The sequence below is a fragment of the Anguilla rostrata genome, chromosome 6 (genome assembly GCF_018555375.3).
Source record: "Anguilla rostrata isolate EN2019 chromosome 6, ASM1855537v3, whole genome shotgun sequence".
NCBI classification, from domain to species: domain Eukaryota; kingdom Metazoa; phylum Chordata; class Actinopteri; order Anguilliformes; family Anguillidae; genus Anguilla; species Anguilla rostrata.
In genome coordinates, this window is record NC_057938.1 from 47,825,001 (window position 1) to 47,844,253 (window position 19,253).

At 37.5% G+C, this 19,253-nt stretch overlaps 1 protein-coding gene across 1 annotated transcript in view; it reads left to right on the plus strand.

The window, feature by feature from the left end:
* Window positions 1–200: 200 nt before the first annotated feature.
* The window catches only part of gje1a (gap junction protein epsilon 1a), a 40,469-nt gene continuing 21,416 nt past the window's right edge, over window positions 201–19,253 (plus strand). The window contains exon 1 of the mRNA XM_064340147.1: window positions 201–350. The gene's annotated coding sequence lies outside the window, so the exon portion shown is untranslated. The remainder of the gene's footprint in view (window positions 351–19,253) is intronic.

Consider the following 19,253-nt stretch of genomic DNA (forward strand, 5'->3'; position numbering starts at 1 on the left):
GACAGGCTGCAATGCTGAATGGAGATTGCATAGCAGCACGTTGCTTGTTTCTCATTACTTTCACTGCCTAAAGCAATGCCCAGTCATATTAAGGGTAATGAATTTTGGAACTGTGTCAGTGAGGGTGAAACTGATGCATTTTCAGGTGGGCGTCAGGAAAAGCGCATTTCATTGACTTTCAGTGCTTGTGCGGGTTGTTTTCCTATTTTCTTCTAGGAGCTCCACAGACAAACCGGATGAGCACCACTGGGGAAATCCCTGGTCTAGCATACAGAAATGTTCCTCTCCTGAAGCAGGAAGTTTAGAGTATTTCCAGAAGTTTGGATGTTGTAGAGATCTTCCAAGAACTGGTATGTTGAAGCTCCCATTTGGGCTTCCATGGCCACACCAGCTTTCAATGTGGTAATGATCATTACATATCATATGTTCATTAGCAATCATTTAATTTTAAATGTTTCATTTTCTTGTTGGCTTACAAATAGCCACATAACCAAATCGACCCCCCCCCCCCCCCCCACCTTTCCCACTCGTTCCTAGAAGCACATCAAAACAACAGGTGGTAGCTGGGGTGGTGGAGGGTAAGCGCATTTCTGTGCAGTAGTAAGCAAAGCATGCAAAAGTAGAACAGGCAATCAGCAGCACTGGAGAGGTCTGACTGCTGGTTTATGAAAAGGCACTCCATTGGAGATGAGTGCATGTGATTGGGTGTGTATGAGAAAATGGGTTGTGCGTATGTGATTGGTTGATTATGGAAACGCGGGAGTGTGTGATTGCTGAGGCTGACCTTTGGTCGGCAGAATCAAGAGTTTCCTGACCAAACTTGCTCTGCACATTCAGTGCGCTCATTTGTGCGATGGGATTGGTGGAGAGACTCAGGTGCAGAATAATTTAGCAAAAAGCTGAGGAAAAGAAACATAAAGTGCCTCTTTGATCTTGACCTTCACCCTGAAACCTGAAAATTAATGGGATTCCAGATAAGAATCAGGAAAACATTTTGTGTCACTTTTAATCTAAACCCATGGACAGTTTTTTTTTTTTTTAGTTAAACAAAAACACAAAAAAATAGATCAGGAATGTCTTTCCCTTTTCCCCTGATATGAAAATGAATATTTTTATGGAACAGTGTGCACTGCTTTTGTATTCATTTTAATAAAAATTCATGAATTGTCGTGTAAGGGACCTAGACCCACTTTTATGGCAATACAATTGAAGGGCTCTTGGGACTTTGACTTTAACAGATATTTTATTCACTTGCTACTAATAAGAATCTGATAAGAATCTCTGTATAAATAGACACTTAGCACATGTCTTCAGAACTGTATGTGGCAGGGATTGGACTCAATTTATTCAGTTGACTTTATTCGTGTAATTTTTTATTTGAATAAACATTCTCTGTTGTTCTGTAATTGTAAGATACTGTTTCTTATGTTGTTGGCTTACCACGGTCGAGTAAATTGACTGAGAATATTTACAAGAGACCTGCTGACAAATGCTTTTCACACTATAGCTGCATGAACCTTTTCACAATCAGCATGTGTGAACAGGAGATGTTTGTGTTTGCAAATGTTTCAGATTTACTTCTCTTTAATAACAAACAAGCAATGCATATTTGAACAGCTGGTAAACATGAATAAACGTCTTATAATAAATATCTAAGATATAAGGTAATGAGAGTTTTGATGGTGATGCCATCACCTTTCACCTATCACCTTTTAATGTCAGATTTAAGGATATAATATCGCATTTGTGTCATAAACATTTTGATGTATGACAATGGTGTTCCTAAGGATCTTATAAAACCTAAAATCACCAGTTATGGCAATCATAAGCCAAAATTGTTGCAGTTCCTGTTCTGTTATAGCATTCGCATTAATCTTTCAGGACAATATACAGTATGTGGGCCTTACATGGAACTCCATGGAAACTCTGCCTAGATAACTAATTATATTAAGAGTTCATTATAAAGCTGTAAAGACATGGCTTTAATGCCCGCATAATTTGTGTTTAACCGAAGTGTTGAAATTATGAAGGATTACACAGAATGTGAGCCTTCTAATGAACATGGAGTAAATCACTCTTCCTTCAAATACTAATTTAGATTTAAAATAATGTACGAAACACGCTATATTTATTAACTAGAAAATCCACTTAGAAAATCCAATCTTACGGGGGCGTATTTCCTAGATTAAAATGCTTACATTTTAAGTGCTTTTGCTTTTAGTGGAGAGATATCTATAGCAGATATATCTTCATTTTATATGTGAGAGAACAGCCAGCTGTTGTTAGTGTAGCAAGTGTTATTGAATTACATGCAGATTGACACCAGTAATTAACTTTAGATAAGAAAATAAAAGACGCAAACATTTTGGAGTTGGTGGAATAATTTTTATTTTTTATTTTTTATCTAGGGGTGAGGGTATGTGATTACATTTATCTGATACAAAGTCGAGAGAAGATTAGTTATAATACCTTACAGTTGTAATTTAAGATTACAGAATAATACCCTCAAATATGTGGTGGATACATCTGGTGATTTATACCCAGAAAAGATCTGGCCATTTATGAAAGAAAATTATTTTGTAAATGTTAAATACATTGGTACCAGACCTTGGATAAATATTCTATTCTGACAGGCAGATGGCCGTGCATATCATGTATACCACATGGCAATTTGCTGAAGCCTGTATGTGGTATATATGCCTGCTCTCATATTTATAGACATGCTGGGTCAACTGGACATTCAAAACAGCTATTTCATAGAACTCTTTGTTGCACAGTCCAGCTTATCTACTGCACCGTGGAAACGAAAAACAACACCTACAGTGAGAAGGCCTTTGTAGAGAGCTTGTTTGTCAGGGGTTGTCTACATTAGAGGATTTCAGGAGTGAAACTTTCTTGCACAGAAATATGTCCAGCAAGCAAGTTAGCGAGTCACATCCTCCTGCTTTCAGCTGCAAATACCCAAAGACTTGGTGTAGTTGCATAGTTTTTTTTTTTAGCTAGTTAGCTTGCTAGCCAGACGTAAGAAAACTCCAGTATCTCCACATTACATTACATTACATTATAGGCATTTAGCAGACGCTCTTATCCAGAGCGACGTACAACAAGTGCATAGGTTTCATGATGTAGAGGCGCAAAAGAAACACTAGAGTGAAGTAAGGATCGTTGTGCCAGAAGTGACCACATCGATCAGGAACACATCAATGTTCAATGGTCATGTGTTTTAGATGGGTAGCTAGCCAGAGAACACAGAGGGCCACATCTTTAGAGGTCTGAAGAGCCTCGCACCCGACTGGCTGGGAACAGCACTTACTATAGCTGTGATAAGCTCCCTGGGACCACACCAGTTTATGCAGTGGTCAGATTCTCAAGGCATGGTTTGCAGTGTAATGTGGTTGCACATATCACCTCTCACTCTGACAACTTTTGACCAGAGAGGGAGAATTATTAGTTTGTTATTTTTTGTTAGTTATTCTTGTGTACACACCCCAATAGCATGTAACATAAATGTACCCAAGTCTTTAATAATATTGTGGTCTTCGAATTGCAATCCCATTTTATGAGGTATAATCAACTTGGTTTATTTTAAAGCATAATTAACATAATAATCTTTGAATTGATTCCCCGCCTAAACATCCAATTTGCCAGCCATTTTCAGCTAATGCCTCGCAGTCAGAAGGGCCCTGGTTTGCAAATGGATTTTTGCATACCTTTCACCACTGATTCTACTGAACATTTTGTTGACATTGATTAAACGTTAGACTCGTAATGTTTATACCTTTGAGTAGATACTACTCTAGACTACCATATGCCCAACAATGATAAGTAATTACTTACCCCTACGCTTCCTGTATGATGTGTTTGAAAATTATTATTCGGGGACAGGCTATATGTCCATATTTGTCTGTCATGTTTCTCATGTGCAACAAAAAGCAAAACGTATTTTTCAGACTCTTACAAAAGCACCTCATATGCAGTACTCTGAGTACCAGGGTTACCTTAGCAACACAGATACGGTGAACAATTTAATGATCACCTATTTTTACAGTGATAGTGTATTAGTACCTTTCAAAAAGGTACTAATACACTATTATGCCATTCATGTCGCCTTCAAACTGCACATACAATGACAGTTTTGGAACTTCAGTGATCACCAAAATTTACAGTGTTTGTGAAGAAAAAAATGAATCTTCATTTTGTCCGAAATCAAAATTAAGAAATAAAAAGCATATGAAATGTAGTTCCTGTCAAGTTCCTGTCCTGGATGTAAATTACATTTATGGTAAATAGGATATTATTTGCATGGGGTTTTTTCCCCCTAATCCCCAGTCTTGCTAGAAGTCTCCAGGATGATGCATGACAATTCCCTGTCATGCCCAACTCGCATCCAATGAGATGGAGAGGCAAGAATTAGTTTAGCCATTTAAACTGAAAGATGATGAAGTGTGCTGACTGGGGGAGATTGGGAACTTTGCCAGGACAAGGAAATTGAACCGCATACATTAACTGGTTTAGAGTCCAGATGCCACGTTTCTTAAAGTGGTAGAAGTGGGCATTGCCTGCAGTCATGTGACATGGAGAAAGTGTAAATCATGTAGGCTGTATTTAGTGAAGACACAAAGTCATGAGTAAAACATCAAAGCAGACACGTATTCACATACTGTATAGTGAAAAGAAACAAGTCATGTTCAAGTCAATATCTTTGAATCAAATAATCTCAGTAGATTATTTATTAAGTATTTATTAACTGTTAAAGCAAATTACAAATTTCAATGATAAAGGCTCACAGGATAACTAACATTCTCCAAATTCTACATTCATAATCCATTCTAAATTATGTAAATTTGATAGGTTGTATTTAAACTGAATAAAGAAATGGGTTGGTTTCTTTCTGTAAGTGCTTCCAAACCACAACCATTTATTTGCTTCCATCTGTATTTCCTGTTGTGGTGTCAGGAAGGAATGTTGGGTGCTGTCCACTAGGGGGCAGCACCAGTCCTACACACAGGTATGGCCACAGCTGTGCTGCATTGTTGACAATACAGCTGTGGTCTGTTGCCTAATCATTGGACCTAATAAAAGGCCTTGTGCTCAGGCCTAAAAGAGAGAACTGGTGTGATGGACAAGTGCTGTCTGTGGATGTAAGTGTTTGTTATTACTTTGCCAGAGAAGCATTTAGTTGCCTTTTCCTTATTTGGTGGAGGTTTCCGTTGTGTTGGCTTTTTATTGGCAATTAATGGCAGAAAGCCAAATGTTTTTGTTGTTTTTTCTGTCCGTTCACCATGCGATCATTAGCCACCCATAGCCCTGCAACACACTGTATTTGATGCAGTACTTCACAGGTAGAAAATATACTCTCAGAAGGTCTCATGATCTGGTCATGAACTCTTCTGCTGAGTTCATACATATGGAATCCAAGGAACATTTTTTCTTTTTTCACTCAGTGCTACGTTATGGCTAGTCTGGAAGACAACACACAACAGCAATTGGATGTGTGCATGTTGAGCGCATCAGGTGTTTTAGAACGTGTTGTAGTTACAGATTTTTTTAATGACATGCAAGGATGTGGATGAATTGAATACATATTTTCATCTGGAATGCATGGAAATTGAACTATTTTGACATATAAAATGGACTATTCTTAGTAGGTCTCTCCTTATAAATACGACAATTGCAGAAAACTTTGTGCCTAATACCATGCCTTTTCTATTGGTGTGCATAGGGGTGAAGTACCCTATTTACGTGCTATACTAAATACCATACTGAACTGAATCCTTAGTGTGATCATTTGGATGAGGGCTAAAAGCTTTTTGTGCTAATTATAGGGATTGAAATCTCCCATTTTCTCTGCAATTTGCATTTGAAAATATGGATAAGTTTTTTTTTTTTTCCTCTGTTATCTGCAGCTTAGGGAAGGGAGAAAAATGTATTTGTACAGTTTAGCAAAAGTATATTACTACACTCTGAGTAAGGATCTGTTAATACCACTTTTTGTGGTACTACTTTCGTAATGTTTTCATCATATTTTGTTTCAAAGTTTGTACTTTCGTGTTACAAATGTACAATTATGATACAAAGGGAGACTTTTTTAAAGTAAAACTGAACATGTTGTCCTTAATTCAACATGGAGGCATGTTAGGATTTGAAGAAGAAATCGGATCTAATTCACATCACATTTACTGTGACTCCAAAAAGAGGGGAAGCTGCATATTAAAAAGAGATATGTTCCAAAAATTCATGTGCGGAAAGAACTTTTATTAATCTGCCGTCTAATTTGTGCAACCTGCTGAGTTGTTCACTTTTGACCACACCATTAGGACACTGGCAACAACGTTCTTCTTTCTGTCAACATCAATAAACAAAAGGGCCTACTCAGGGTCTCCTCTGGTATAAAGTGACAGCCAAACTGCATATATTTGGAAAGCATAAAATTACAGTATGTTGCTATCTGCAACCAGTATCATTTTGAGATGTTAAGCTTTAGAACTTTTGAGTCCCATATTATAGAATTGTTTTGAATTGTATTCATGCAAGTTTTTGAAAAGGTAACTCAAGTGTTTAAACAAAAAGCATTTCCATGTTAATAACTGGCATTTGTTGAACGTATCAGACTGAAAGATTCTAAGCTTTGATTTGTTCAAGGCTGGGAGCTGAATCTGAATGCAGAATTACTAAAAAAAGATTTAAACAATCCTCAAGTCTTTGGAATATATAAGCACATACGCTGATAAAACTGATCATTTGTAATTCTAAATAGCAATCAGCGGTGTCAACAGCATTGGTAACTGTAATCAGTGGTGCTTGTGCTGAAGTCATGTCACAGAATTAATGGTCTCACAGAGAACTACAATCATGCTAAAATGCTCAGGAATTTATGAGCAAAGATAGCTTGTAAGAAAGACATGGCCGTACAATAACAAAGTATGGGCGTTGTCATTTTTTTTATGTGGACCTTTTGAGTGTTTCTGTTCGGTCTCACCAAACCATGTTGGGAGAAAGTATTTTTGTTATTTACTTTTAGCAGGGTTTCCCACTGTTATATTTATCATTGGTGCCCACCAAGAAACGGCCCATCTGGACTACAAAATTAGTAAATGTTGTTTCATGAAGTCAAACGCAGTGAGACAGAATGAGCTATCATGGGAACGAATGGTTTTCCTGCAGGGAGCCCTGATTTGGCATTGTTTGCTATGGCGGCCTGCAACATGAAGACGTGTCATTTTTTTATCGTGTTATGCATTCATTCATTCATTTATCCATTCAAGGTATTTCGGCTGTGCTGAAAACAAGAGATTCTCTTAAGGTGTATTCAGGACAAATTTCTACAGCAGATATCAACACTGTGAAAAGTTCTGCTCAGATTGACTCTAATTTTATTCGGACGGGGCACCATTGATTGCTGTTTTACATTTCCTGAATGGCCGACTAAATTCTTTATTTATACAGAGCTGCTTTTTATGTCAATATTTTGATTAGCATTAGAAGCACTGTGACAAATGCCTCCACGCCAGACAGACACAATTTGAAACTGTAAGTACAAAAAAGTGAGTCATGTCTTTCCTTCGAAGCACTTAGCCTTTTAAGCCCTTTGATATTCCCAGCAGTGATTGGGAATCCATTTGTGCAGATGGCTAAATTTAACGTTCGTATTAAGCTGCCACAACTGTCAGCTTTTTGAAGTTTTCAAGCGATCACAGGCTCTTTTAATAGGCTAAGCCAGGGGTTTCAATTATAATTTTCTTGCGCTCCATTAAAATAACAACCAATGCTCCTTTGTCTTTATGCTTATATTTTTATCCTCTTGACCTGCGGTGAATCTGTTCGAGGTCAGTAAGGTAAGCTTAGTTTTTCATATTGTGCACTTCTGGGAGACTTCCCATCCTTCAATCCATAAGGCGGTCAACTATTAACACCCAGGAATTTAGTCATTTTGATGTCAGTGGGGTTTTTGTTTTTTGCATTATATCTGTTTTGATACTGAAAAACTGAACATTGTTGAAAGGCACAAAGAGAAATGGATTTCATCCTGTGTGTCTCTCCATAAACACAGACTCTGGCTGCATCTTTCTGTCATATGCCTTCCATTAAACATTTAGCATAATGGCTGCTGTGTGAATCTGTGGTGTAGTGCAGTGCAATTGGTAATCAAATGACTAAGTCACCTTCCTAGATGGGACTTGGCTTCCTATTTAATGGCTGAGAAAGACACAGAGTCGCCAGATTAAAGGGATTATTGGGCACTGCAAAAATAAAATTGATTCAATATTTGTTGTTCTTGCTCAGTGATGACTTTATGTTCCATTATCATTACATAAATTACCATGAAAAACAAATTTGATATGATTATGTTTGTTTGCTTTTGGAATGGTCTACACATTCATTTTCTGAGAATGTTCACTCTGTGATTAAATTCTATGTAGGCCTCTTGGGTTTTTCAATGAATGCAAGGTGCAAGGCCACAATTGATGTTCTTTTCAGAACAGCAAAGTATTACTGGACTTTATCTAGTGTATTTTAAAAGTCCAATATAGTTGATTATGGTTTTTTTTTTTAAACATTTATTTTTGTTAACTTTATTTATTTTGTTATGTGCAAACTGTGTGCACATTTGACATTTATTTTCGGAATTTGTTCAGTATGAGACATGCCCCCTGATGGTAGCGCACACCTGAGTGTTTGTGTGTGTGTGTGTGTGTGTGTGCAGGTGTGCATGAACATGTGCGTGTGTTTATGCGTGTGTGTGTGTGCTCGCGCACATCATAATACGTAGGAAGAGAAATTTTCCATTTATTCTAAAGCTGTCTTTCGTGGGCCATAATCATAAACAATAACTATAATTGAGCAAAGAATTGAGCTTTTTATAAATATTCATCATCTGCTGAAGATAATTTTATATAAACTGAGTAGCAAAGACTCTCAATTTGTCATTCAAATTTACTCTGTTCATGGTACTTTACCACATTTATATCTCTGAGCTGTTGCTAATGATGCCCCACTGTAGTTTATTGCAACTCACAGCAACCCTTAATATTCTTTATGTGACAGGTGAAATCACACAGCACTGGTGTGGAATACAGTTCTATCAGATACCTGTAAGATGATTTTGAGACAAAGTCCCAGTGTGCATTGTGTCACAAGTTTAGATCATTTTCAATACATATTTCCCTATATTATATGGCAGAAATGGGGTTAGTTGATGTTGCTATGGCTTTGGGCTGAAGTTTCTTATTGAATACTCTTACACAAACACTAAAATTATTTTAGTCTAATTCAGTTCAGCTTCCAACAAGACCATTTCCCAGGAACTGTTCGTCCATAGACATGGAGTTAGACATAAGCAGTCCTTTGTGCCTTTGGATATGGGACTTTCTGAACATAGCCTGTAAAAAGTGTCAAAACCCAAAAGCGTAAAAACCCATAACCTTGGATGCTGGTACACCTCAGGGATGTGTTGTAATACTTTTTATTCTTAATGTAAAAATAATGGTTACACATGGGTATATGATGCTTCTTATGGTTTCAAACCAAATGTTGCTTGTAGTATCTACTGCATATTTGGCAGCAGCACAGTGGTTTGAGGCTCATTTGATACCTTGGACCCTTGATGACTTAAAGCCATTTAGTCAACAAATGTGTTCCATACTGTATCAGCATAATTTACAGCTGAATCTAGTCCCACCCCCCAATTCCCATAGAGATCCATTCAAATGCAAAGAGTTTTTGTATCGCTTGTAGGACAACCTGAAAATAAGATATCCAGACTCTGATGATGTTGATAGGTCACAGACATCAGGAAGTCATGGCATGCAAATGAAATGCAACCAGATACAAAACATGACTCTTTTATTTGACATTATGTTAATTTGTCTACTGCATAAGTGAATTTCCCTGTTTCTAGCTTTTCCCCCAACAGTTCACTGCAGCAAAAGTAAACAAGCAAATGGTGGCACAGGAGGTCTCAGGAGTGCATTTATTTAATTCTTGCTAATTTTCTGACCAATGATTTGTGGTTAAGACCATTAGCTTAAGATTTTGCCATTTTGGGCATGGCCCATTTTTTTTTTGCCCAGTAGTGTAGTAGCGTTACCTCCACTCTGCTCTTATCTGTGTAGCTCTGCCCACCTTGTCTGCTGTGGCAGTGCTGTGAACCCACAACTGGTTTGACAGGCAGGCAGGGCAGAGCGATGTCCTGATTGGCTGTTAAGATTCAGGCGTCGTGAAATTTGGAGTGGCTGATTTCAGAGTCAGAGAGACAGGATTTGTTTTTGTTAGACCTTTTCATTTATTGATATTTGTGAGAGTAAAAGGGCACTGTGCACAACTCAAAACTCCTATAATTGCCATGACGAACAGAATTTAGGAAATGAGACTGAGAGGGTTGAAGTAAATCAGATCTCACCAACTTCTCTCTCAAATTCAATGGTCTCTTTTTGAATAAATTGTGGCTTTGTAAATATTTGTGTAAGTACCTCTGTTACTTCTCTGTGTCAATTCTGTACTTCTAAGATGGCTGTCTTTCCAGTGGTCCACTATGTGTGCGACAGAGATCATCTGACAGGTATGGGTATTTAAGAGTGTGGTTCTTAGCTGTTTTTAAGGCTTGAAACGTTATAGTCTGGTGTTAATAAATTCACATCACTCGGGAGCATATACAGTGTGCAGACTTTCTTTTTACTCTGAAGGATTGCTGAAATGCATATCTTTTGTGTTTTGAGCAAATGATTTCAAAGCAAATTATTTATTTAACAGTAGGATCGAATAACAGAATGCTTGAAGCTGGTCTGTGTACATATTTTTCAGTTATTCAATTTCAATTAGTTTCCAGAATTTGCTGAATTAAAATGGAAATCACCCCAACCCTGTTGCTTATCCCAATTAAACTGGATGAATTGGACATGACATGATACTCAGTGGATCCCATTATCTATGTTTGTTCTACTTGCAGGAAGTGTGTACACTCTTTTCCCCACTCATTGTATTAACCTCCATCCATTTCATTCACTAATGACCAGTCTGTTGCCGGATACAACCTCCTGATTATGTCAACAGCTTGGTGGAAATGATTGGCCATGCTGTGGGGTTCTGTCAGGCTTTGGGCAGGTTGCCCTTCTTGTTCTGACAGAACCACAAAAGGGGGAGCTTTTGAAGTGAACTGCCAAAGATTTATATGGCTAAATCTGCCAATTAGGCGGTAATGCGTTGCCAGATGAAACCCAACGTGAACGCACGGTGTGCTCAATGAGTGTGAATCACACCGACCATTTTCTGATCCGTCACTGGACAGTCGCAACTCCAGATGCTCGATCAGTTGTAGAGTGTCTGGATATAGTATTCTGGCCTAGGGTTCAGACAGTCTCGTGGTGCCCGTATATTTTGGATGCTGGATTTGGTTAAATGGAAGTTTATAATTTCACTCACTGTGCACTGGTACATCGCTTGATCAAGAGACGATTGACATCAATCTCTGCATGCAAGTTGACCTAATTCTATTTTAATTAACCTTCATTGATCCCTCTTTAACTGTCCTTTATCAGCTGCACATTGACCTACATGTATTGTCGACTGTATTTTAGGCCGCCATTTTACACTGTGCATCGTCTTTGTGAGATCAGAGCTTGAGGCCTCGAAGTTCTCCCTACGTCAAATCAAATCGTAATTCATCAGAAGCTGTAATTAACCACGGGGTTATTAGGAGGCGCTTCCCTAATGACCAGTCGGAGCGGAGTTGAACCACCCTGGAGTGAGAAACTGGTCCGGTTGATGGGGGAGGCCACCCACAGGATAACCTTTCCCACTTGCGTTTGATAGTCATCGATATTGTGGGACCAGAGCATCATTAATGAATGGCCACTGGAAGTCAGAACCTGCAAATAGAAGAGAATACTTGAGGCTTTCTCTTTTGCAATGCTGCGAATTGTCCAGCACCTCCAAGCAGTAGGTTGTTCCTCATTTCTTACAATCCTGCATAATAATACTGATAGAACCAATATCTTTATATGCACAGTGACTGACAGGCAAAGGATTATCATAATGTTTACATCAGTAAAGAAAGACACACTGAATGCATTGGCACATAGCAGCAAGTCACCTGACTCACAACTTTCAAAGCTCATTTGCACCAACCAGCTAATTTATAACAGCCTGACAATAGTAGTCTGTGGTTTAGTATGTGACATATTTGCCTGAACAAAGCTCTCTAGAACATCCTATTTACAAACAGGGACACAAGGCTGTATTTTGGTTGCTGGGTCATTGGAGGTGTTCAGGTGAATGTCCCTCTTGGGGGGGGGGGGGGGGGCGTCAGGGCTATGCCTCCCAGGGAGAATTTATTTTGCAAAAAGGCTGTCAAATGACTCCTTCTCCTAGGTTTTATGGTGGAAAATATCCAAAAACACACTGATCTAGGTCTACGTATCCACAGTCTAAGAGGAACAGTTTAAACTGCATTACTTGTCATAGTTGGTAAAACATAAGAGAACCTCCACTCTTCTCTCTGCACTCATTACTGGGAGTGTAATTTTGACAAATGCCAGTATGAAAGTGTATGTAAGTTTGTGTGGAAAAAAAATAGAGGGAAAAGCACTAGAGGAAACTGCTTGTTATACTGTTATTTTACATACTTCCATACAGCAATGTAGTGTAGTCATGTATAGGCTAGCTGAGCTGTTTGCCCTTTGTAGAGTACTAACAGTCCCTTGAAAATAAAACCTTATACAGTATTTGAATTTTTGTTTTTTGTTTCCTAAACTATTTAATTTGAATATAGGCTTGAATATATGTCTAAAAAAAGAAGAGTGTTTTACATTGATACGCAGGGGCACAAACAATGAATTTCAGATAGTAGACATTAGCACTGAACGGACATAGACGAGGGGGGTTATTGAGGGCTGGGTGTTTTGTGTACTTCTCCAGTGCCTGAAGAGGGGACAGCGCAGTAACCCATGAATAATGAGAGACGCCTCAATAGTTTTCACAGGAAATGTCAGAGGAGGACAAACACATTCACAGTGACAACTGCGAATGTGTTCTGGTGCGTTTTGGCTAAGGGACTTTTCTACTTAAATATAAGCCTTTGCAGAGTGCACTTGGTTATCCATGTATCATAGCCTGTCATTACCTCAATCACTTCTAATTAATTTGCGGTGAATGCGATCCATTTGCAAGTAAGCAAAATGAATTAGTGAAGTGGCCTGTCCGGGAGAACAAATTCAGCTGCTTCAGCCAGAGAGTAAAAAAAGTGTTCTAATGTGATAGTTTAGTAGTAATTGAACATTGGTTCTGTCAAATCGCTTGCAAAGATTTCAAAAGACATTTTCATAATTTAATTTGAATTTATATGAAAGCTTATTTCATTACTATAGATGCACCATGCTATTTCCATCCTATTAAAATCCAATGGATGTGTCATTGTAAATTGAACACATAATAGAGTACATTCATAAGCTCAATGGTGATATTGAAAACCAAAATGAAGTCAAACGTGCACGTCATTAATTCAATTATTTAAATTTAATTTTCTAATTTTTTTATAATGTTTTTATACAGATTCCAAAATTAGAAAAGGTTCCTTCTGAGGTACACAAAATGCAATTTTTTTTAAATTTACTATTTATGTTAATTTCAGCAAAGAATGAAATAGAATGTATATTCAGTTTCAATGTGCAATGAGACAAAGCCCTGAACTCTCTGAATGTGGATTTCTTTACAGTGAATGCCATTGCAGTTACAGTCTCATTGCAAAAAAAAGTTTGCCTCATACCTTGTTTCTTGTTTCATACTGGTGGAAGATTTCCAGTTGAAAAGTTGTAATGTGTATTATGTTATAGTTATCTATAGCAGACATAAAGAAGAGCAGGTTACATGCAGAACTGTCATGCTAGGTCGCCTTGAAGCCCCATCTTCCGCCATTGCGTTCTGAGGTAAGAAAATTCTCCTCGTCTCGGACGAGGCATGGGGCCCACTGCTCATCAACAATGTTCATGGATAATGATAATGAAAATTTAAAATGGATGGTTAAAAACAAGTGATTCAGGTACTAATGGTCTTTTTTTTTTTTTGGTGGCGGAGGGAGGTTGGAGGGGGGTCTGGTTATTAACTGCTTTCTGTGTTCACGCAGCTTTCAAACATAAATGTCAAGGTTCTGTCCAGCTCAGATAAGGCCCCTCGAGTGAAGCTTCAAGCCATTTTTCATAAGCAAGATAATAAGTATACTGGTAAAAAAATGTAAATAGTGGCTGTAGGAAGCTGTAGTTTCTAAAATTTGCTAGTTAAAATGGAGAGTTTGTTGTGGGGAAGGCCACAGCAGGATTACACCAAGCAATGCTCTCCACTAATGATTAAAGGGAAATTAATCACAACCTGTAAGGGCCTTTATAGAATATAGATGAGATACATGTAGATAGAAGTGGAATTATTTCCACAGCAAACAGAGAAAGTGGTCAGTCTTAATTAAAAGGTAAATTGGAATTAATTGGATTTAGATTTTTATTTCTGCTGTAAACAGGAGTTTAATTACAGCACAGGAAGCATACAGGATTTGCCCTGATGATGATTTGTCTTAAACCCGAGACCTTTGCTCCAAATATTTTTTTTTTTTGGGCACAGATGAAAAGGGGATTCATGACATACATATGAAAAGACAGTTGAATAACGTCTCACAATCAGAAGATTTAATCAACAGCTCAACAGCTTTTATTTCTGAAGTATGACAAAGGTGCAAGGAAACACAAAAGGGAAAAAATGAGGTTTTTCATTCTTGCAAGCCTCAAATAGCAAGCATTGTATCATTTTCCAGACTGCATACATTTTAGTGACCTTTGTTCATCAGTGAAAAAGCCTCTTTTCCTTAGTGAGATGCAGCACTTTGCAACTGTCTCCTTTGAAGGTCTGTTTTCAATCTAACCATGCTTAGCTTTTATTCATTATTTCATCTGTAAAGTGTAATGTTATTCATGAAGTCTTCAGATTCATTGATGAAGACCAACAACAGAGAAATAATTAGTTTGTATTAATTTAATAGGAGAATGGTGGGCATACTGAGATAATTTATTATCACTTTGTGTATAGAAGGTAAACCCCCTTAAATGAAATTGAGTTCTGACATTTCGTTTACACATAGGGCCCTTCTGTTATTCTTTACAAATGGCCTGTAATATAAACATTTTCAAATCACGACAGGTAAACGAGTGAAACATCAGTTCTTGAAATTTAAGGCAACAACAGGCACTCAATACATGTATTTATATGTTGTTTACATTGTCACATTATGATCCATTCTTCTTTATATGCGGATGTGGTATTTATACCTTTTCAGCAATTAAAAATCCATACATCTGTTGCTTTTTACACGTCTCTTAGATGTAACACAGGCAACAGGATAAGCAGGGAATACATACTGGGCACTGTTCAATCAACAATTTAAGTTGTAGTCTATTATTTAATTAATGTGTTTAGCTACAATAAATGGCAATACTATTCTCAAGTCATCAACATTTAATAACAGCTACTCACAATAATCTTTTTAGCATATTAACTGCCCAGGTCTCAGTAACATAGCTAGCTATGGTTAATGGCTAGCTATGACTAACTTCACGTCTAGCTTGAGCTAGTTGGCTAGCAAGCTAGCTACATTTTTTGAGATGGGTGGTTTTTGTTTCACACAGATGGGAGGTATACCACCTGCCAAGTTAAAGGATATTGTAGGATAAAAAGCAGTTGTCATGCATAAGCAAAGATAAAGTTCACCATCAGATGATTTGTCGAAAACAGTTTTATAAATTATATTATGAATGGCCATTGATGCATAGCTCTGTTACATTGCAATATTAATTTACATGCAAGATTCTGTGATATTACAACTCAAACCACTGGGTTAGTGCAGCAATCCAATTTCGTAGACCTGCTATTTCTTGGGATACTGGTAATGCTGGCTACCTAGTTAGTTAGTGTATAGAACAAATATTGATGTTAAAAATGGCAACAAAAAAAGCAGGAATTTAAACATATAATTCCACTGTATTATGTAATCAGCAGTGAACATATGACCTGACTCTATTCCACCTCAAAGATATTATAAGGATTCATGAATCTGATGAGAAGGCTGCTAGAATGCAGATATTATCCATAGTGCTAATTTATGGGCAACCACGCAAACAAAATTTCCACAAACAGCAGGGGAAATGTAAAAATGGCAAAGTTACAGGAATCCACAAAACATGAATGTACACGTGCCGCAGTGGGGTAGAAATATGCTACTGCTGCTGCAGAATGGGGCCATTTAAGCAATGCCTTCATAAATAAAAAGGGCAAAATTTGGGAAAGGCCAGTTTGGTATGAGTGTGTCAGTGCCTGTGTGAATGATGTGCTGCCCCCCGCCAACCCCCCAAACAACCCCCCCCCCCCCCCCCCCCCCCCCAACCCTGACCAGGATAAGTGCATAAGTGGGTATAGATAACAGATGGATTGATTTAGTCATCAATATTTCATCTACATTTCTTGATAAGTTCATGAATGACAGCTGAAGCCTGTTGTGTGTCCCTGTATGAGACATCTTATTGTGGTCTCACCTACGGTTAAGTCAGATATATTCTGCTAATTAGCTCATTTAGCCCCTGTAGACTAGCTACTTTGGCTCACGTTCAACTCGTTAGATTATCTGGCCAGTGTAACTGGTGATAGCAAAAATTTGCATTGCATGCACACCTGCCCTGCAGGAACGGAATTGGCACCCCTGGTCTAGATTTTGTGTCAGTATATAGAATATACACATTTTCCACTCAATAGCAGGCTAACATAATTGGTTACCTGAAAAGTAAACATTTGCATATCTGGCTTTAGTCATTCATCTTAAGTTTGTTTTCATAGCGTTTATCATTTCGTAAATAGTACAATGGATGGAAAAAATGAAATAAATCTACAATATTATTATGCAAGTAACAGAAAGTAGACCTACATTGAAGTCCATGTTGAAAATTAAGCCAAGATCATTTTGCTTAAAGATTAGATTAATTATACCATTGGTAGTTCACATGCATGTGGAAATGAAAACCACACAATGTAAAGAATCCCCTAACCCCAGCTGGGAGATAGAGATAAGATTTATTTTGTTTAATTTACTGGATCCTCATTATCTCCAGTGCTTCTCAGGTTTAACTAGACGTGCATTGAAATGAATAAAATGAGGACAGTTTGATTTAGCATAGCTGTGGAACTGAATAAATACAGAATTACAAAGTGCGCTGGGAATATATACCTGTCATTTAGTTACAGAATATACATATAAAAATTAATTCAGATATTCAAAGCTGTATTAAATCAATATTTATTTTAATCTTTTACATAGGAATATGTCATTTAGCGTGGGTGTGACTTAATCCATTTAACATCTTTAGCATCAACAAAAATATCAATTGTCAACACATGCTGCAGTACCATAAAACAGTGCTTGCACTATAACAAATGTACAAAGTCTGCTGAATTAAGGCATATAACACAACTGTACAAAAGCGAAAACAACCAATCGATGGAATTTAAAATGAACATTTATATTCATCTAACCAATGATGACTTAATGCTGCTGTGATACCATTGTGATGACACAGCTATCATTACAGGAATTTTTTTAAATATGATGTTGAAACATATTAAAGGCATACTATGCAGGATTTTATAGCCTTTCCGTGGTTCTCTGTTTACAACCAAAGACGTCTCCTCCTCCGTCTACAACCCCGCCCACCGAGTAGGATACCTGATTGAGTCACTGACACACAAATTCATTAGAAACTACTGGTAAATGTCTCTCATGAATTACGCAGGAACATGAACTGGAAATAATTTCAGAACTGGACGTTCCGGTCAAAACCTGGACGTCTGGCAGGTCTAGCTTGATAGCTAGAGGTAACATTGCTTACATGTCCAACAGAAAACAAGCCAACTCCGTGTTAGTTTTCATCCCCTTGGTGAACTTCACCTGACGCCATCGAGGAAAAGCAATTCCAAGGTTAACTCTAGTTTTTGAACAAGCCCTGTCGGCTTGTCTATTGCCTTGCTGTATCTGGGCAGTGGCTAGCTAGCTTGCAACAAACACTTCACTGAGATTTGATCCCACACCACAGACTCTGTTGCCACACTCGCCCCTCCCCACACAGCAAAGGGTGCCTTGCCCAGAAATATCCTGGACACATTTTACAATAACAAATACAGGTGAAGGTGCATGAATCCAGTGAAAGTGAATAAAGACAGAGATTGCCAGTGCATCATAGGTATGCTTTCGCATGGATATTTTATAATATTTTCAAGGTAAAAATCCTGCATAGTATGCCTTTAGCTATGATACTTATTGTTTAAGACAATGAAAGATTATGTGTTTATACAATGTAATAATTTCATACAGGCCAACATCGTTGTCATACTATAATAACATGTGAATAGATCCAGCCCTTACCTTCCTAATGTCAACCAGTAATGTAAAGCAGTCATCATAGCAAATCTTTGTGGTATACATATCCTTTGAATTATAGAACTGATATGTATTTTTCTATGTATAGAATCCATTTCTTTATTAATTCATTTTAAGAAATGATGTATTCACATGTATATATAAATATAGCATTTAATGAAAATAGCTCTAGGTTTTGAGCTTCCTTTGGAACCAAGTGGTATGGCCAGATGAAACCAAAATTTAGCATTTTGACCAGACCCACCAGTAGCCATATATATATGTTTTTTTTTCTCCTCAGAGCAATTGTATTAGTATAAAATAAAATAATATAATAATAATCTCCCTATTATTCTGTAATACCTAAACTGTATTATTATCTGTACTATTTATTTAATGTAGCTTTGTTCACTCAAGTTTATGAAGGGAGGGAATAATTCTAGAGGGCACTATATGTTCTGTGTTGGACTCTTAAAACCTCTTAGAGTTGCACAGTGTGCTGTTGCTCATTGCAAGTAACATATGCATGACAGAAATCTAAAACCAGTTTTGAGCCCTTTTTTTACAATACATGCAGGGAAAGCCATTGTTGCCACAAAACTAAATAGTGGCAATCCATACCTGGCTCGTAGTACAATAGACTTTCCTCAGTTACAAAAATAGTATCTAACACTAAACAACTGCAGCCTGAATAATACTGTAAATAACAGTAAGCTGGCATATGAAATTATCCATACACAATATCACAAATCTATTTAAATTCAATGGAACAATAAGCGTGTGTGGTTTCATTTGATATGTGCCTTTTTTTTCTCAT